Raw genomic sequence first — 22,273 nt, forward strand, 5'->3', positions numbered from 1 at the left:
AAATAACAGAGAAGTGTTTAGAAGCGAGACAGAACATTAACAAAGGTTCTGAAAGTAAAGATTGAGCTGCTTGGGTCCTTATGGCAGACAGATCAGAAAGAGGAAGAGCTTTGAATCACAGCTAACTGCGTCACATCGTTTATGTGAAATTCTAGTGACGCCGAAGTGTCCTTCCAGAAGGAAGCGAGAATATGGCCTTCATTTGACGGTAGGCCTTTGGGCTGCTGTGTAACAGCTGCAGCCCTAGATCCTTCATGTGTCTGTTGAACCTTCTCCCTCTGTCCTTTTCCCCTGCCTCTGACAGTTGTGCCCTAATGAAGTTCCGGCAGCCCTCAGGACACCTCTGGAGCATCTCCTCCATAATTTTATGGGGACTACGAAAGAACAAGGTGGTGTTAAAATGCAATATGCATTCCCTTAAATCAAGTCTTGATAATTCTAAAGGCATATTTTGTTTGTCTGTCATTGACATTACTTGGATTTTTTTGGCATGCCAGCTGGCTTCCTTTTCCTGCGTCTTAGCCTTTGCAGCCTTGCAAGGCGTGCCTCTAGTTGTTTTATTCTCTGAAATAACAAAAAAGGCATCCTTTATGTGTGTCTGCTACATAATAATGCTAGTCAGAATTTTGAAATTGAAGAAGCTCAGAACATCACCTGGTCCTTCTTTTGGAGACTGCTGTGCAGAATTGTCACCTGAGCCTCAGCCTGTTCTTTGGTGCCTCCATTTGACTCTACTGTCCCTTCTGCGCTCTCCTCTGTCCTTTCCTCCATTTCAACTGTTGTCTCTAGAGTCTCCTCTGTCCTTTCCGGTATCATTTCTGCTGTCTCCTCTGTGCTTTTCTCTGTCCCTCCCTCTGTGTCTATACATCTGTCTTCTTCCTCAGATTGACTCTGCTTAGCTTTTGAGGATTGAATCAGTCAATATCAAAGGATCAGTTAAAGTTATTTCATTCAATGTAATGTATGTAAATGTTATTTCAGGGTCTTAATTATTTGTATGTTGGTCTTGGTCTCAGTTATGTTACCTTCTTTTTTTTTTCGCCTTTTAAGAGGTGGGGAGGCAAGTGGTGGCGGGTTGTCGCAATCCACCAGTGTGGGGATGGCATCTCTGGTGAGTGCCACCTTTCCATTGTGCTATCCGAAGCACACACAGCACAATGTATCAGTAAATCTATTGATTTTTATTATATTTAATTTAAATTCTCATTTCTTCCAATATGCACTACTCACTTTTTTAAGGTAGCATTCCTCAAAATGCAGTTCACAGACAACGTAGCCCCCCTGCATTTACTCCTCATGTGACATGGAGTGTCTGAGGTCACTTCGCCTCATGTTTATGAGCCATTTCTTTCTCCTGAAATAGAAACCTGGATTAGAATCATAATTGTAAGACTGCATCAACTTAGTTTACATCAGTAAACAATTTCCTAGAGAGCAGTGTTCTGTTGTACTCCTCCTCATGCCTCTTCCTTTCTTGATCTCTACAGTTGGATCTTGATGCTGTGGCAACGGACAAGTCTTCTTCCTCTTTTATTATATTGTTGTTCCTCTGTCATTTTTTCCCTGCCTATGTTCAGTGTTGTTACCAATGACAAGTGGTGTAGATGGTTTTCCCTCTGTGCAAGGTCATTAGCCCAATGCCTACAAAAAAAATAACTACAGTAATAGCAGATTTTGAAGTTGTTAAATCGTTAACAAACGATTTGTATGGGACACTCGGTTAAGGTAATTTAAGTGCTTGAGTCTCGACACTTTAGAGAATGTCTAGCGCGCAACTTGAATAAGCCATGTGCGATTTTACCCGGGCTCCAGCGCAACTTTCCCTACCAGGTGCAGCCTCAGGTAGCCTAGGACCATTCATACAGGAGCAAGCAAGAACGTTACCTTTTTCTTTCCTTGGGAAAAGAAAAGAAGGACAATCCCTTTCCACTGTTGGAGCAGTTTATCATCGCACATTTTCTAGGCATTTTTTTTAACTATCTTTATTTTCGAAAAATGGACAATGACAGATGAAATGATATTGAGCGGGACATTGACTGTATAATTTAAGGTGGTCATACCGTACCATGTATACAACACATTGAACATTGAACACGAGAAATGGAAGAAATTCCATCTATACCCATGTACTTTCACCATACATAACTATATAAAAAATAAAAGGGCCTGCAGGAAAATATAAATAGGCCTACAGTACGCAAAAATTAACTTCGACGGAAAGTCCTCCTTAAGATAATGTTTCCGATGCGCTTCAGCTTCAGATGCCGTCAAGAGGGTCTTTGGTCGTAATCAGTCGCAGGTCCGTCCCTGACCAATCAGCATTCATTAGCAGAATGCTAGCGTATACGGCCAACAACGGCCCAAACTGTAAGAAATCGAAAGGACATAAGTGCTCATTCATTTGACTTTTGAACTATAATCTATATTGAACTTGTGGAATCTACAATAAAATTTGCGATATTTCAACGACAAGCAGGTGAAAGAGGCATATTTAGCCGTCTAGCCCCATTGACTCCCATTCATTCTGGACTCGCCCGCGATCACCCCTAGTGGATGTCTACTGGAACTACAACCAAGATCGGTACAATGGGGCGTATAGGGAGTGCCCAGGCTCTTCCTAGACGGGCTCTGGTGAAACTAAAGTAATGGCGCGTTCACACCAAAAGCGAAGGGGCGGCGCAACTTCCATACAAAGTCAACGTATAGACGCGTTCCAGGCAACGGGCGCGTTCGTCTCCATACAAAGTCAACGTATCATATAGTAATGCTGTAGCCTACTTTATATCGTCTGTGGGGAAATCCTGGGACTCTCAGAGTATCAAACTACAACTGGAAAAAAAGAAAAGCTTAGGAAACACTTTTATTTTGAAAACTTCTGAGTTAAGGGACATAAAAGACAACAACCCCAAAAACACGCTGTCGGAAACACCTCGGATGAAACCAGGGACAGGACAGACCCGGAAGTAAGTTATTACCTCTGAGGCTAATTCAAGGCTAGTTGCTAGTCAACTCGCATGTTGCATGGTAAGAACTTGGCTGGTAGTACCTGGGTTTTGAAAAATAGCGGGGGAGTTGTGCCGAGTGTGGCGCTGCGCCCCCAGGAGTAACAATACTCTTGATTCCCTACATCTGTTTATTTACAGACGTATTATATTGGATTCACTTAATTGTTTCCTTCATTCCTCCTTCCGTCTTCAACCAATGAATGAATCCCAACGTTAGAGGTGTTTCGTTTCCATGCCGACTGTGTCATCTCTACACCCAATCAACACTAGATAGACTGCCCTCTAGGGGTCGTACTTGGTTAAAGCACAAACAACCTTTTATTGCGTACAGAACGGAACTTTGTTTAATTGATAAGAATAATTAAACAAACAAAACAAAAGCAGAATCAACAGCAGCCATTAGGAGCCCAATCCTGAACAGAGGTCAATCAGTCAGTCGGTTTGAAGCAGCCCCTCTGCTGTGAGGGAGAGCCCCCCAGGACTAAAGAGAAGGCCCAGCGTTTAGGACCCCTCTGCTGTGAGGGAGAGCCCCCCAGGACTAAAGAGAAGGCTCAGCGTTTAGGAGACCTCTGCTGTGAGGGAGAGCCCCCCAGGACTAAAGAGAAGGGCCAGCGTTTAGGACCCTCTGCTGTGAGGGAGGGCCCCCCAGGACTAAAGAGAAGGCCCAGCGTTTAGGACCCTCTCAGGGGGAGAGGATCAGGGGAGCGGTGAGAATGAGGGCGCGGCCCGCTGCTCTGGGCTATCGTTTATCTACTGGACATGACTGCAGTGTGGAGGTCCGGCCAGCAGGGGTAGCACTGAGGAGGCCTCAGTCCTTTGTTTGTTCTGGAAGAATAGCAGAACGTCTCACTGGTGTCCCACTGGTGTCCCACTGGTGTCCCACTGGTGTCCCACTGGTGTCTCACTGGTGTCTCACTGGTGTCTCACTGGTGTCTCACTGGTGTCCCACTGGTGTCCCACTGGTGTCTTACTGGTGTTGAATCAATCCTCGCTGATGGTGCGCCCTCGCATAACTTGAACTCTGAATGATGATTTAGATAAGTTAAACTCATGTCCTGAAACACGTTGGAGGGTTAGCGGTAGAAGCTTCTCACTAACTCTGATGACAGTTATATTATCCATGTTTCATGAAGGAAGGAACTTCAGCGATTTCTAGATTAATAACCAAGTGATCCATAACTCGTATTCTTAATCCCAAGCCAATAAAAAGTCATAAATGTCAGCCAGGAGGTCTAATCAGTCCAGGTAAAGGTTGGTGTGTCCCGGTCCTGTCAGCAGTCCAACAACAGGTACAGCTGAGAGAGGACGACACAGACAATGACAGTGCTGGGCAGTGTTGTGATTCAGACGGTCGTGTTGCTGACCGGGCTGGTCGTCGTTCAGGGAGGTAAGCTGGACCGAATGTAAACCGTCTCTGGCAAACCTAATATCAAGAGTTCTTTTTTTGTTTGGTTTGTTATGCTTGATATTTGGACTAGCACCAAACAAACAGACTAATCTTTTTTGCTCAAATATAACCTTTAGGTTTCACTTATAATGATGAAAATAATAATATAAAATACAACTGCTGATTCTGCTTGTAATATTTTTACTTCATTTCGAGCTTTTCTCATACAGAAACCAAAGCTGTCTCTAAAGACGAACCCAGGTTCTCAGAATGGTCAGGTGATGTGAGAGAAGGTGAGAGACGAAAGCACACCGGGAAAGATAAAGACATTATGTTGAAAAATGTGTGTTACTGAAGAAAAAATACATTCTTCAAAATACATGCAACCTAAGTCTGTCGTCTGGATACGTTTAGAGGACTTAGTCCCTATTTTTTATCGGTCTGAAACACAAGTGAGATGCGCTAAATGTAAGTAGCTTTGTGGGCGGTTCTATGGCGATGTTGCTATTTTACCGGCGCAAAAATGACTCTTGCGCCCGGCGCAAATCTAAATAGGCTTGGTCTGAAGTAGCCTAATTACCCGTAGATGTGGTTTGGGCGTAACGTGCAGTAAACCAATGAGAGTGCCACCTCCCATCCTCTTTAAGAGCCATGAGCGCATTTGAATCTGAAGAGTTTATATTTTGAAAACGCGTTTGCAGTCTCCGATGAGACAGATGCATGACCACATGAATTTTAAACTTCAAATGGCTCAGTTTATGGCCAAATAATATGGCCTAATTCACACATGGAATAGCGTTTTCTTCCACAGAAATACTGAGTCCTCAAATAAATTTCGGCGAAGAAAACTTAACACACATATGATATGCGGTAACTGTGGTTCTATTTAATGATATACACAATGCAATAACAAACCAGTCCACGTACCATTATTGTATGCATTATCGTTATCGACTTGTGTTCCTAATATGCATGTGTCCCCCCGTTAATATACAGTGCCATGGACTGTATTATGCGTTACGTGTTTAGTTTGCGTGTGTTTAAACAGATGGACGCACACACGGGCGCCCGCATTCATTCATTCTTTTACACATACACACACACGCGCGCACCCGCATTCATTCATTATTTTTAAAACTCACTCGCGGTAAGACAATGTTTTCTCACGATCAAATACTCCTCAATCCTAAAAGTTATGGGCTTGTACACGATGTCTCTGTCAAGAAAATATGTTTGCTGTACGTTGTTTGCAGATGCATTGATTTAAAAGTACAACTTATTACCTGCATCATCTATTCTTTCCCAAATAATTTATCAAGAATGTGTGGCTAGTTGATGAGAGGCAAATTGTATACACGAGGTGCACAAGCAACATTATGCATGCGCCCTTAAAATAGCATCTGAACAACGCGCCACTGACTTGGCGGTGGAGGGAAAAGAACGCTCGGCGCCAGTTGCAAACTAGCAACGACACATGCGTCAGGGTAGAAAGTCAATTCAAGATAGGGCCCTTAGTCTTCTTTCACTCTCAGATTGCAGAGGTCTACAGGTCATATTTTACGAGCAATTCAAGATCATTTATAAACATTCGTAGTATTACTTATGGACATGCACCATTTGCATTTATACACTTTAATATGTGAAGTACTGGTACTTAGCCACTTTATAATTTACTAATTGCACTTGCCACTTTATAATTTATTAATTATATTGTTTATACCGTTTGTTCTTTTTGTCTTTACTTCAGCATTTACTTTAGCGCTTATTTTGGTTCTCATTAGTACTTTGTATTTTTATTGTATTGTACCTTATCCTGTGTTTTCCACTGCTGCTGGGCTGTTGAAACAAAGGAATTTCCCCTCCGGGGGATTAATAAAGTTGTTATCTTGATTTAATAAAGTTAATGAAGAGTCTGCCTCCAACACCCCCCTATTCTCTGACCTCCAGACACCCAGGTGGACTGTGTGTTTGGGGGGAGCTGTGTGCTGCCTTGCCGCTTCCAGCAGAACAGTGATACCATCCTCCACTGGGTCAAGAGGAATGGGAAGAACGTTCAGGTCCACTCCTACTACGATGACCAGGACCAACTGGGATACCAGGACCTCCCTGTTCCATGACCAGATCTCAGGGGGCAACGCATCCCTTGGTCTGGCCAGGGTGACCTCCAGGACCAGGGCAGGTACCTCAATCACTCAACTCAACCAGGATATATTTGGGACACGCGTCTATATGGAACAGGCCTGTAATTCCTTTCAAACAAAACTCTTCCTCAGCAAAGGTGGGAAACACTAGAAAATGTATTATCCAAACAAATATTCATATTACTGTCTACACATATAAACATGACCAGGCTATCGAATAATGCATGCACACACGCACACACAGACACACACACACAGGGTGGCGGAGTGGTATTCGGGATAGTCGGGAGGATTCTCTGTGGAAGTGTATAAATGGAGGGGGGGGGGGGAATATCGTAAATGTGATATCCTGCATTCTGCTGCACTTTAGGGTGACCTGGTGGAGATCCTAAATTTATACTGGTGGGGGATAAATCTATCTATTTATCTTTCAATCCAACACATTGTATAATTTTGAACAGTCTGCTGGTTTATTGTCAGAAAAGCCCAGACCTTTTCAAACCGTTTAACATCAGTTAAAATAATACCAATTATTTCATCCCAGAGAAAAGGATTAAACTCATTTTGGCTGGTCACTTGCTCTTAAAGAAGAAATTAATTGTTTATAACTTTAGCTTTTTATCTGAGTTACAGACACCACTGTTGTAAATATAGTATTATGTAGCATTATATCATCCGTGATTTTTCTCTCGTCCTGCGTTACTATGACGTTGCATGTCTGAGCCAATAGATGGCAGTGTGAGCCAATGCAGTTCTGAACCACTAAAGTGATGAAAGGAAAGAAGACTGTTTGGATAAAGGGAAAATCAAATGGATGTGATCTGTAATAACAAATTGGAGGTATTTGTTGTACACAACTTGTGATGCAAATAAATCAAAGAGTACAACATGTAGCCTACTAGCCTAAGTCTATGAGAAACAGACCACTCTTTTGGGAGCACTAAACTATGTCGCCTCACTTTCAGGGACCCATAAATTTTTATAAAATTTGTGATGCAAAAATATCAACAAGTACAACATGCATGGACTCATACTATGAGAGACAGACCAATATTTCAGGAGAACTAAACTATGTCGCCTTACTTTCAGAGTGGCAAATTTATCAATCACTCGTTCAGGATCTATTTTCTCAAGAACATCACTCTCAATAGACATCACTGCTAGATGATGGAGTCTCTTTTGCTCCATGGTCCTCCTGAGCCAAGTATGCAACTACAGCAGCTGCTGACTGGCATGGTTATTGCATACCAGTTAGTCAACTTCTTCTGCTCCTTGTGCCTTATCATGCTACGCATCATTATAAGCCTCTGCCGACTAAAAGCAATTCAAGAAGAGGCATATAGAATCGCCTTGTGGGCAACTGTCATTTAATAGACATCTGACTGATTATGCACGGTTTTGAAAATAATTATTTTCTGGTCATGTTATAACACAGCTGGAAATCGTTGATTTTCTGATAAAGACTAGCCACTTTGACGGACCCTTTTGACGAAACAGCGGAAACGATGTTAGGTGCGCTCGTGCTGCATTTTTGGTTTTGTCAACCAGGAGACGCCCACCCACCAATCAGGTAAGAGATTTCTGCAGGAAGGTTGCGCTCGATTTCACCAGGACCAGGACACACCAGCCTTAACCTGAACTGATCTTATTTTTTGTTATTCTTTTAAGTATTTTTTTAGATAATAATTGTAATTATTATTGTTATAATGTATTCCTGTTTATTTTATAGATTTAACATGCAAAGTTATGACACAAAAAAAACAAATCAACCTTTATATTCACAGTGCCATACATGCCTCACTTTTATACTTGTATAATTTATAACAGGTGACTGTGTTGCTACGGTGCAGGCTAAGGTCTTTGATTGTGTGAACCCTCTCCACAGCTCTGTTGTGGATGTAGAGGGGGGAGGGGTAGGGCCTTTCCTGCGGAAGTCCACAATCAACTCCTTCGTCTTCTTTGTGTTCAGGGTCAAGTTGTTTTCCTAGCACCACAGTTCCAGTCACTTCCTGCCTAAATCCATCTTCATATTCACAGTGCCATACATGACTCAGTTTTATACTTCATTATTTTTTAAGTCTTTTTGCCGTGTTACACATTATAATTTCTTCATCTAAGGCATCCCACATGTTTACTCCTTTTACCGATAGCGATACACATCTTTGTTTCACATTTTTCTTATATTTTTCTTTGTAAACATGCACATTCCCCTTATTTCATAATTGCTCTGTCTAAACAACTTCTGGACACAGTCTGGAACTCGAACGAACAAAACTACAGGCGAAACAGGATGGCCCTGCAACCATTTCCTTCCTAATGCGTTCCTCTCTATTATGTTATTGTTCCACTGAAGACCTGCACTGCCAAGCTGCAGACTCTACAGACAAGAGTCAGAAAGGATCAACAAGATGACAGAACATTGTTCAGTCCAGAACTATGTTCTGGTCCGAACAGCCATGTTTCTTATGGTGGAGGTCCTCATTCAGGGAGGTAAGCTTGACTAAATATATTATCTAAAATGAGGAAAGTTGTCCTTTTTTATTTATATTTTATGCAGGATTATTTCGAGATCTAAAGATGAAAAGGTAAAGGTAAATCTAAACCTGGTGATATGTCTAGCATGATCGTTGACATTGTAATCTATGCCAACCCCCTTGGGAATGAACCACTCTGCTCCGAACGCAGGCAAGGTGTGTGTGTGTGTGTATGTGTGGAGCTCTGTCTGTGACAGTGTTGCAGCCCAAATGGCTTCCATGTTATTGGCTAGGGGTACTGCGAACGCTTCCAAATCTGATCTTTTTTTAACCACTAATATTGGCCAAAATAGCACCAAACCTCTGCAGTAGAAAGACTTGGGTCCCTAAACGTAAAACAAAGCATCAAGAACTTAGTAAGCGTACCGGGAGTTTATTAAAAAATATTGTTTTCAAAGTACACACAAGTCGATTACCGGCTACCATAAATAATAGAACAGAGGCGACAACAAATCTAACTTAACAATCTCCTCTCTTGATACTTGGCTGTTTTAAAGAAATTGGCGCCTCTATTATATTATTTACGGTAGCCGGTAATCGACTTGTTCGGACCTCCTGGAAAAATGGACATAAAGGTTTAAGGTTATAAGATGCAGGAAATGCGCTAAACTCGTTCACAAAAACAATGTACACTGTCTTGTACCTCTGCCTTTTCTTACGTTTTCCAAATATTTTTTTGCCCCGTGTCAAACGTTTTATGGTCACGACTACCTTGACGAATGATTGGCTTGAAACAGGCTTAAAACTCTTTTTATAACGATTTTCCGAAAAGTCAACTGTAAAAATGTTTGGTGAAAAGAACGGTCACTGTTACAAATGACAATCTTAATTCATGTAATATTCTATGTAATATGAGCATTTATAAAACAACAAAAAGGAATGAAGGATTATGATCTATAGGGACTAGTGTCGTAAATGAGCTTTGGCTGAAAACACTATGATGCAAACATCAGATGCCTGTCTCAAGCTTACCTACGTTTCTGTATCCGTGCCTATTCAAATAAACCTTAAATTATCATTGGGGCTCATTACCACATATCAACACATATTAGTCATATAATATCATATATATTTTAGATTTTTTGGCCTGCTAGATACTAGGGGGTGAGATAGAAGTGAAATTGGTTTGTTGTCAGAGGATGTTTGGTCTATATATCACATCGTATTCAGGGAGTAACTTCTTAATAGCTATCACTATGACAATATGCTATGGCAGCGGCTCTCAAAGGTCAAAGTTTCGTGCCTGTGAGAATGCTGCATGTCAGACGAATCAGACCATTGGCCATCCGGCGGATGAGATTGATGGGTACGTTTGAATTTCTTTTATAGATTGTATTTCTGTACTTGGTTCCCAAATGAAAAAAAATAATTATGATTCTTAAGTTGCTTTAATTTAATGCTTATTTTTTTATTTAATAGCAATAGACAATTGTATGGTAGTTCACCCCTCAATATGGATCGCACCTATGTGTTTTAAAAGGGTATTGACCAGGTGCTGTTCAATCTCCAGACACCCCGGTGGGCTGTGTGTTTGGGGGGAGCTGTGTGCTCCCTTGCCGCTTCCAGCCAAACAGTGATACCATCCTCCACTGGGTCAAGAAGAATGGGAAGAACATTCAGGTCCACTCCTACTACGATGACCAGGACCAACTGGGATACCAGGACCCTCTCTACAAGGGAAGGACCTCCCTGTTCCATGACCAGATCTCAGGGGGCAACGCATCCCTTGGTCTGGCCAGGGTGAACCTCCAGGACCAGGGCAGGTACCTGTGTTACGCCAGCACTTCACATTACAACCAGGAGACCTTCGTCAGCCTGACAGTGAGGGGTGAGCTCAAGTCCAGATTTTTCTTACCTTGACGAACGATTTTCTTGGTTCCTAAAATTCTTTATACAACAATTTTCCGAAAAGTCAGCGGTCACTGTTACAAATGACGGTCTTATTCATTGGCCAAATTGCCTATATTACTATGTAATATTATATAATATAAGACATATGACCATGTATAAAACCACGTGGTCATATGTCCTATGAAAGTCAAACATCAGTCGACTGACTCAAGCTTACCCATGTTTCTGTAGCCTATCTGTCCCTATTCATATAAACCTTAAATAATAATTTGGGGTACACTACCGAATAACACATATTAGGCATATAATATAATATATATTGTTGTCATTATATATTAGGGATAGAAGTGAAAGTGGTTTGTTGTCAGAGGACGTTTAGTCTATATATCACATTGTATACAGGGAGTAACTTCTTAATAGCTATCACTATGACAATATGCTATGGCAGCGGCTCTGAAATGTCGAAGCGCGTTTGCACATTTCGTGCCCGTGAGAATGCTGCATGTCAGACTAATCACACCATAGGACATCCGGTGGATGAGAATGATGGGTACATTTGACAATTCTTTAGATATTGTATTTCTGTACTTGGTTCCCAAATGGAAAAACTAATGATTCTTAAGTTGCTTTAATTTATTGCATATTATTTGTTAAAAAGCAATGGACAATTATACGGGTGTTCATCCCTCAATACGGATCACACCTATGTGTTTTAAAGGGTATTGACCAGGGGAGTTTCTAGGTTTCATAAACATCAGGGGCTTAGCCCAGAGGGAAAAGGAAAGTAAATAATGCAAATATCTTTGTATGCTTTATTGCGCATGCTAATTTCTTCATGAAGCTTTACCTAAATAAACAAAATACGCAGTTTATCATAGCTTTAAATAGCTACCCGACTGCTGTTCTGCTTAACCCCAAACATCTAAAGTTCCATTGAAGTTATTTCAGAGTAAAATGAATACAAGTGAGAAAGACCATATATATGTATATATATACATATGTGGATCTGACTGGGGATTGGATGGACTAAATTAACTTGAGGTTGTAAACTGTTTATTCTAATGCCAGAATGACTAGTACTAGGCTACTTTTTATTTTTATTTTTTTATTACTATATTCTGGGCTAATTAAATAATATCCGGATACTTTCAGGGCTTTTGTTATTTTTAGGCACACATTTTTTTTTTTTTTTTAAAAAGCATAATGATATTAATGATATACCTGGTATTGACCAGGTGCTGTTCAATCTGAAGACACCCAGGTGGGCTGTGTGTTTGGGGGGAGCTGTGTGCTACCTTGCCGCTTCCAGCCAAACAGTGATACCATACTCCACTGGGTCAAGAAGGATGGGGAGGATGTTCATGTCCACTCCTACTACGATGACCAGGACCAACTGGGATACCAGGACCCTCTCTACAAGGGAAGGACCTCCCTGTTCCATGACCAGATCTCAGGGGGCAACGCATCCCTTGGTCTGGCCAGGGTGAACCTCCAGGACCAGGGCAAGTACCTGTGTTACGCCAGCACTTCACAGAACAACCAGGAGACCTTCGTCATCCTGACGGCGAGAGGTGAGCTCGAGTCCTGATGTCATATCTTATTTAAAAAATATATTTTTATAATGCAACCCACTGACGGGTAGTTTGAGCCCATAAACGTATTATGTTCAGGTTTTAGCAAAAAAATTATGGACCTTTGAATAGGATTTAACAAATGGCAAAACAAGTTGATGAAGAAAGTTGTGTAGTTACGCAGTTATGTAATTTTTAAAGCAATTGTGTAGTTTGCTATATGTTTTCATAAAGTACAGTAACAAAGGTCACTAACTCAGTTAAGGGTCCACTTACACCCCACAAACTTTACGATTCAATTATTACCCTACAATCTGAGACCTGTGTTTTGTTCAACCACCAAATAAAATTGCAATGTTCCCGTGTCAGTTGTGTGTCTATTTTGGTATATGTTTCCTTATGTTCATGGTGTGGTTAGCAATAATAGCTAACTACGCCATTGATATCAGTATCAATGTAAATGCAGCAAACCAAATGAGGCATAGTAACTATTAGTTTCTTCTTCTTTTAATGTGGTGTCATGTCATTGTAGCTCCTGTTACTAGAGTGGACATTGTACTAGTGAACAACACTGTCACCTGTAAGTCTGGAGGAATCTACCCAATACCACAGCTCACCTGGTCCGTCAGTCCTCGCCCGGCTACTGTCCTCCAGAACACAACCGAGGTCCATGAAGATGACCAGGGACTCTATGACATCAGTGGCTCCTTAAGGACTGTTTACAATGACACAGAATCGACATACAGCTGCTCAGTCCAAAATGAACACGGTGCAAGGAAAGCCACGATGAGGTTACACCGTAAGTCTTTCACTATCAGAGAAACAACAGTCGGTAGCAAAGCATTGATTAGAAATGTTGCGATCCAATTTCGAGTGGTTGCATTTTAAGGGGAAACCATCACACTCAGGAATAGCTAACATAAGAGAGTACTGCTTCATATTTTTATCGTGAAAACATTGTGGTCTGCAACGTCTACTCCACATCCGCTGAGAATTGACAGAGGGTTGGACCATTGACATCCTTGGTCTGGGATTTGTGTTCTCCATTGGTCAAATTAGGGTAAATGGTGTCATGGTTCAAAATCTCTGCAGATTTCATAACAATGTCTTATTGCTTGTCCACTCGTGTGTCCATCTAATTCAGCTCCAATGGAAAATCTTTCCAGGAGTGAGGTGTTACTTCCTTGTAATGCCTCGGGGCTCGATTACATCACCTGGACCTTCAACCACAACCAGACCATCCTCAGAAGACAAGCAGGACAAGAGGTGGTGGTGGAAACAGAGTGGCAGCAGCATGTAAGAGACCTGTCTGAATCAGGCAGCCTCCTGCTGTATGTGACCTCATCAGCCCAGAGTGAAGGGACGTACAGGTGTACTCTCAGGTACGCAGACGAAGAAGACGTAACCCACATTGAACTGAAGATATTGGAAGACCCTAATGAAGGTAGGCTCTTGGTGTAAATACAATAGCAATCTGTGTGTTGCTAAAACACCTGTGGTGGGAAAAAGCGACATTCTGTTTACAACACATGGGGGGGTAAGGCAAAGGTCTCCATTGTCTGCTTTACTGAACCATGTTAACTGGACCAGTAACTGAGGAGCCACCTTAGACAATGTGATTGAAACATGTTTAATGTGAAGGTATTAGGATGTGTATTACAGTCATTGTTATAATGAGTGTTATTATTATTATTGAAAGAATAAGCAACATTCTCTTTTTCTGTTCAGAGGGATCTTCTAGCACAGTTGGGATCATTTTAGGAGTCGTGGATCCCGTTATCATTTTAATCATCGCCATCAACAGTTTATATATCATATAACCGATAAAGGTAAAACTACTACTTTCAGCATTCATTAATAACAGGTTTACTACACATTTTAATTTTTATAGAATTTCTTGAGAAAGGTGGGGAGGTTACTTGATGTGGGACTGTGTAGTTTTACAAATAGGATTATGAAGCTATTATTAATATAACTTTTTTGTTACTCCTAGGCCAAAGAAGGACGAGGAAGGAGCTCAAACAACCCAAGTACTGAACCCTCTCCTCAGGAAGTCGTTCCTCTGTGAGATAACGGGTTCAACCTCCTGACCTTATTACCGTACCATCAGACACAGCAGGGTAAGACCGTGGTCACAGGAGCCAGGATCCTTGTTTACGTTGTAATTTAGGGGTGTAACAGTAGAATGGGGGGGGGGGGGGTGGGGTGCTTTGTAGGAGGAACTGACCAGCTTCAGGAGTGAGGCTGAGGTGTGTAAAAGGTGAGTAGGTGTGGTCTGTAGGGAATGATTCTGACCTCCGAGTCCTCTGCTGGGATTAGAGTCTGCTGCTATGTTGCCCGGTGTCTTCATCTGATATGGACTGGGAGGATATTTTTATCCTGCAACAGAGAAAGACTTTGAAAAGGTCAAACGGACAATGTGATGGGTACAACCGAGGCAACTTCAGCCCCACAACAACAACTTGGACAACCTTGGTGACACACCACAGAGCACACGTCCAAGAGCAAAGAAACATGTATCTGGATTAATGGGAATGAAACGTTTGACAAAATACACGATTTCTGTTTGGTCCCTTGAAAAGCGTTGACATTTGTCATCCTTATGATCCCACTATTTTCTTTTACGAAACTTAAATTCATCTTTAAGGCAATGAATGGATGAGTTGTAACATGCGTCCATTATCTTACTGTACCGTCAGTGGAATTGTCTTCTACACAGATTTAAAAGAAAACCATCTCCAACGGATTACACCAATTGTTATGTATTAATATTGATCATTTTATTTGTATTAGGCCTATAAAGTTGTAATCAGCCATTTTCAAAGACTTTTTGAAAAACGATGTACTTTATATTCTGGCAACCCGCCTTCTCCAGTGAACCGCCTCCTCCCCAAACCGGACACAACTTTAATGGGCAAAAAGGCCTGTTTAATCCACAAAGTCGAGAAACGAGAAACCTGGGAGGAATCGACGGTCCTATCCAACGAGAACCTGTCTCTCCTTGCCCGAGCCACATGGCTGAGAGAGCCCTGATTGAGTGGAGAAGCAGGCTATTCAAGCCCTGCTTCTCCACCTGTTCCTCAGGTGCTCTGCATTTAGTTAATTGGCCCCCTGCTCCAACGCCCTCAATGGCGCCATCTGGGGGTAGACTGCTTCCAGGGGTGCTGGGCCGGATCCGGGTTGCCACACTCCTCCACCCTTTGATGCAGCTTTGGGGCCTCGTGTTGGAGCGGCGGTCCTGCCTGAAGCGGAGCTGCTCCCGCTGCCGGCGTCGCCCGCTGTGTCGTCGCCCGCTGCCTCGTCTCCGGCTGTGTCGCGGCTGCTTTGGAGGCTGGCGTTCACTCAAAAAATGGTCCGTAGCTTGGTCGAGTCCTCGGTCGATTCTCCGCCATATGTGGCGACCCGGCCCCAGGAATGTCTCTACCACTCAGGAAATCAACATTTGCGTTGTAGTAGCAGAGAATGGCCTGCGGGGCAGTATGTACATTGTTAAATACATGAATAGGCTTGGATTTAGTAGTAATGGAGGTTTCATATTTTTACAAAATGGATTATGTGAACATTGCTGAATAACAATCATGTATATTAAATGTATTGCAGGAGTTTAGCCTGACAATAACCAAGTGAAAGGACAATTAAATGAAGCCCACCAAACATGTAGAAGTCAATGTGGGATTTTAATGTATGAACACAAAAACACTTGACAGAAATGTAATACAATTTTATAAAGGAAAGCAGAGGAAAACATTTTCCAAATTAATCTTTTCGAAATGTCACCACCATTCCGAAAGCAAGTGAAGAGGTTTGTGTAAAAGCAGTCCTCCCTGACCAGCTCTGTCCCTGACTCTAAACCCTGACTCTCAACCCTAACGATAAACCCTCTGAGGGCAGGAAGACGCGCCTTCAGTGTAAAGATTTGAACCAGAGCGAAGGAAGAAAAGAGGAAGCAGTAGAGAGTAGTGAAGTAGTGAGGTTAGTGACAGACGTGAGGGAAAGGCGTGTGGAAGCACACGGTTATATGTGGGGTCAAGAAGATCACTCCCACTGGAGGTCAGTGATCCATCAGCCTCAGACTGCTGAGCTCAGCAGGTCTTCTGGAGGACAAGGCTCAGATGAACTGAGGAGATGGGACCAGCAGGATGTCAGGATCAGGGCTGGTTTAGCTCAGGTGTGACTACCCCCGACCAAACAGGATCAGGTGAGGTTCAGCTCAGGTGCGTCTGCCCGGACCAAACAAGGACATTGATTAGGTTCATTATTCAAAAGATGCAACATTATCTGAACCAAATAAGTCATTAAGGAGCAGGCAGGCTTTAGGGCGCCTTGCTCAAGGACACATCACTGTATTCTGAGGACTTGAATCCGGCACCATTGGTTTGAGAGTTGAAACCCCAACCCCCTACCTAGTCCACCATGTCCAGATAATGCAAACTTATGAGGAATCCTTGATGGTAGAGTGCTGGTGATCCTCAGGCTATTCCTTCCAGATGTACGGCTTCTCCATCAGTCCTCCAGATTCCTGGTCAGGTTAGAAACGCAATTTGTCTCTGATGTAAGGTAACAAACACGGTAGTACTTCGTCTCTAATGAAAGGTAACAAACACAGGAGTAGTTGGGCCCTAATATCAGTTAACAAACACAGTAGTAGATGGGCTCTAATGTAAGGTCACAAACACAGGAGTAGTTGGGCTCTAATGGCGCGTAACAAAGTAGCAGCTGTAGTTTGTCTGGTAAACAACCACAATAGTATGCCGGAACTTGTACTGGACAAACTAATCCTGCGTTACAACAAGTCTACTGTTTATTTTCAGCAAACTTACGAGGATCCTGGTTGGTGGAGCGATGTCGTCCTCCAGAGTCTTGGCTCCTCCATCAGCTCTCCTCAGCCAGAGTTCTGGTCTGGAACAAACAGAGCGAGTCTGGCCCCACAGTCTGGAAAACGAACATGTAGTTGGTCTTATTTTTAAGCCCTTTATTCCCGGTTTGTTTGGTTAATACAAACTTACAATCCTTGTTTGTAGAGTGATGTTCATCCTCCAGATTCACGGCTCCCCTACCAGCTCGCCTCCTCTCCAGGAACACGTTCTAGTAAGAAAACACAGCGGTAGTTGGTTTACGCATAACAGCTGTATTTTGCCCTTTAAGTCAACCATGTAACTAAAAACTAACTTACGAGGAATCCTTGTCGGTCGATTCCTAGTCGTCCTCCAGCGTCTCAGCTCCTCCAGCAGCTCTCCTCTGAAAGAGTCCTAGTCTGGAAAAAACAGCGGAAGTCTTGCTTCAATATGTGGTAAAACAGATGTAGTCGTCTGGTATATATGGTACAAACGCCGGTAGTTCGTGGTAGCAGTGAGTGTGATGATCACTTCCGAGTCAAGCTCCATCTACCCCATGACAGACGTCCTTCACCAGGCAGGGTCTCCACAAGGCAGGGCCTTCAGCACGACTCCTCCAACAGCTCCTTCAGCACGGGTCCTCCAGACATGGATTCCTGGTCTGGTTACAAACCCAGTCCATCTCAGCAGTAAATCACCTGGGGACGAAACACACCCCACCTTCTGCATCCGAGGTTCACAAATGTAAACACTTAAATTAGACAATGTCTGCAGATTGTCGCATTCAGCCATTCATCCACTACGGTCGTAGGAGCACTAGTAACATTAATGGCTCATATGACTACTACATAACCCCTGTATGAATTAACTAAAATCACAGCTTGGCACAGATTTAAAGTCATAAGATGATCAAAACTAGACCTAAACTACCGTGGATTTTAGTGTTTCAGATGAGCTTGGTGATGGTTACCCTCTGGTCCGGTGCTGTGGGCCCCTGGTCTCCTGCCTCAGTCTCCGGTCCACCCTGGCACCACAAGCCTCTGGTCCCCAGCCTCTCAGCCTCGCCGTTCAGCTACAGCAGCAGGTTTATATCAGCATTTGCCCAACAATAAACTTAATTGACTCATCCGAAACAGTGTTGCACAATTAATTGAACTATTATTTTATAACTCAAGGCTAGAAAAGACTTGAGACCAGACATGAGCATCCCGTTTTCGGGAATGAAGACAGAGCTGTCCACAAGTTTAAAGAAGTGGTTCAGGCCATGCATTGAAACTGACCTGAGGAGACTACTCACACAGAGCACTGACCTGTTCTGGAGGACGTGGAGGTCTGTCTCTTGGTGAGGAGGTGGAGGTCTGGCTCTGGGTGAGGAGGTGGAGGTCTTGCTCTGGGTGAGGAGGCAGACACCTTGGGACAAACTACATGTTACCTTTTGAACCTTGTACAGTTCTAGACTAGATTATCTTCTATTGTAACATGTGGGAATGACTGCCATTATTTTAGCTTTGATATAATGAAGTTGGTAACTGAACCAAAGTCGTTGTTTAACGTCATTCCATTGGGTAGGGTTTAACTTCTGTGGCAATTAATGACAGCAGATATTTAGAACGTACAAAAGTTGAAGTAACAAAGAACTCTAAGCAGTATCGATATTAAATCAAATATACTCAGCCATATTCAGGTGCTGGGTTCCGTTGAAGAAATGTCAAATTAGCTTCCACCTTGAAATGATTTTCAGCCTCCCCTGATGTCAAAAATGGGCCCGCAAGTAGAACGCCGTTTTGTACGCAGTGAGAGTCCCGTCACGTCATCGTGGTTAAAAGTACGGCGCAACCATCGGAATTTATCAACATATTGTACGACGTACGCATGAGTATGTATTTAATATCAGACTTAAGTTGTTTAAGATAGGGGCAACAATTCCCAATCGAAACCGACTGAAATAGAATAGGAAACGGCTCGAGGTTACGCAAATACAATCCAGAACGTTCCGCCAGATTCCCTCAGGGGACTCCAGTCCAACAAACTGCCAGGTGGTTTCTCATGGTTGTCAAGACTACAACGTTCTATGCTGACCATTGGGACTAAATCAAGTGACCGCACTCAGAACCTTCCACGGCGGGAAGCACAAACCGTCCGACTGGAATCCGAACATTCCGGCCGGAAGCAACCAAAGAAAAAACAGAAACAGCGCCTCACCTTGAGCTGAACGGAGGAAGATCCTGAAGTCCAGCGATGGTCTTCATTAAAACACAGCCAACAGACTTACCTTGAGGAGATCTGTTTGTTGCTGTTGGTCATTACTATTCAGTGTACCTTTACATTATTATGCACCCAGTGTGTACAAGTTATATCACTCAAAACCATACGAAGAACCAAACTACCATGTACGTCCCACAACAACTTTAAAACTAAAATCATTCAATGCAAAACCGTGTATACATTTTACAATTATCTAGATTATTCCGGGTATAAACCATACAGAGCAAATCTAAACGTTGAGCAGAGAGCCGACCATAGCCCTGCAACGTCACCCTGACCACCTCATCACCAACAGCAAATCATGGGCATCATCGTGGGCATCCGAGTGAAAGGACTGCCCATAATAAAAAGAAGCCCAATTCCTGAACTATCCAACCATCTTCATGGATTAAAGATTTACAGACTGGACATTCCATTGTGTTCTAATCACCTTAGTCTGCTCCCTCGTTACTTATAAAACTCTACATCTCCATCACTAGAGTGTTGCATCCTACTCATGGGGGTGTGGTCCGAGTGAGCAGAGATGCATGCTGGGATACAGTGCTGTCTGAAGTCTTCAGTTCTATAGACACGCCCCTCAGGAGAAACCAAGTGTTTAAGAAACTGTCGTGACATCAGTTACATGAGCTGGAATATCCTTCAAGATGGCACCAGGATTCTCAGAGGAGAACGGTCAAGAGAAAGATGTGTGGGTTCTTCCCCTCAGCCAGTGGAACACAACAACGGTGTTCATCAGAGTACCATGGAAACATTCTCCTCTTTATACCTTGAAGCCCAGTGAAGGTTTCCACGGGGCTCTTCATCAATCCGGCCAGGTAGGAAGAGCCGTCTCATTACAGGTCTGAAGGTCATCTTGAAAATCCATTTAGGTCCCTTTCCAACGTCAGACTCTCCGTGTGGAATTCCTTTTGGTGTCAATCCTCCATTGATCCTGATTGGTGTAGTCCTAATTTGAAGTCACTGATCTGAACACACCGCTTGCATCCTTTTACACTTGAGTTGGATACTCTCCTTCCTGCCCAGTGTGTTGGATATCGCTCTGGAGCGTCGCTCAGGGCTCTTCATGTCTACTGGAGGCCCTTGAGTAAACGTGTGGTCATCCATCAGGTATGATTTAGTTGACCCTTCCAATAGCCCAAGCCAATCACACAGACCCCCGTATGAACATTATCACTGTCAAAGCAAGCCGGACACACATAGAACCCAGGCCAGGCACGTAGAACCCTATGCCAGGTATGAGTGGGAGACACACAGTAGAACCCTCAAAAATCTTCCATCTCATGTCAAACACACACACACACACACACACACACACACACCACTGAGCCATAAAAGGCCAAACAATCATGCAGGGTAAACACCTCATGCCAAATAACATTCCATCATTCCCCACCCCTCCCCAGGCCTCCTGCCAGGGCACCCATACCAGAACAACCAATTTCTCCAGAGATGTAAATTATGCACAACATTCTTCAGTGGCGTCCCACATTGGTGATGGATTATGCTTTGCGTCTCCAAAATGTCCCAGGTTGATTCAACGTCTCTGAAGTCATGTCTTTGTAGTCAAGTGGTTTCCTGAATGAGGGGCCTTCACAGACGCAAACGGTGCAGCTTTAGTCAGCCTGAGGACAGGAAGGAGGTCATCTGTTCAGAAGACCACCCAGTGGCGGGGGGTGGCTCTTGAGGAGCAGGATCCATATGGGGATGGCCCCAAATAAGACCTTGGAAATGAAACCTTCCTGAGGAGTCACGATGCCTGGAGGGGACTGTTGAATGTGTTCCATGGTTCTCTGTCAGACTGAAGTTGTGTTTTGGCCGTTGAGATGAGGAGCCCCCTCATCTCCCCCTGGTGTTTCTCCTTCTGAATCCCTGTCTCCATCTTTAAGAACATTCCAGTCCATGTAACTGACGTCACGACAGTTTCTCAAACACTCGGTTTCCCCTGAGGGGGCGTGTCTACAGACCTGTAGACTTCACACAGCTCTGTATCCCAGTATGTACATCTGCTCACTCAGACCACACCCTCATCAGTAAAGCAACACTCATGTGATGAAGATGCAGAGCTCAGGAGAGTAGAATGAAAGAAGACTGCAGATATCAGAAACCAACCCATTGCCCAGGCTTACAACAATAACTTGGAGCCTGTAACCATTTTAACAAATCATTAAAACCAACATAAACCAAATCCCTAAGTAACCCATGAACCAATAAAACATCCTTGCTACTCAGATCAACCTTCAGGTAACAGGTTAACTCACCAGGAAGCCAAAATACATCAATGTGCCCAAGAGTAATGAGAAATTAATGACTTACAGTTTGCAGTTCATCTTCATGGTTAAGTTGGGATACTCACAGAACTGCAGTTAAGTATCCATGATAGACCTTTGAAGGAAGGAACAGTTTACTCATGGTACAAATTTCAAATGAGTTAAACCACCACAATCCCTAATTAGTAAAACTCAATGCTAATTGAGCCAATTAGTAAAACTCAATGCAGGTTCGGCGCCCTGTGGTCTTCTTGGTAACAGTGAGAGGCTATTTCAGCTCTGTGTTTGATCTTAAATTACCTACCTCATTTTAATTAAAGGGATGAGTCGGATTTAGATTCATACTTCAAAACGAAAAAAGTCTTCTTTCAATTCACCTTACTGTGCGACACACACACACACACACACACACACACA

The 22,273-nt window shown here is 43.0% G+C and overlaps 1 long non-coding RNA gene across 1 annotated transcript; it reads left to right on the plus strand.

Annotated features, from left to right (window-relative positions):
• The first annotated feature begins 352 nt into the window (after positions 1–352).
• LOC115537771 (uncharacterized) lies at positions 353–1,935 on the plus strand. Its single transcript, XR_003974872.1, has 3 exons — positions 353–389; positions 1,051–1,111; positions 1,488–1,935. It is a non-coding gene; the product is annotated as an uncharacterized LOC115537771 (long non-coding RNA).
• Positions 1,936–22,273: the final 20,338 nt, after the last annotated feature.

The sequence above is a fragment of the Gadus morhua genome, chromosome 23 (genome assembly GCF_902167405.1).
Source record: "Gadus morhua chromosome 23, gadMor3.0, whole genome shotgun sequence".
In the NCBI taxonomy this organism is placed as follows: Eukaryota; Metazoa; Chordata; class Actinopteri; order Gadiformes; family Gadidae; genus Gadus; species Gadus morhua.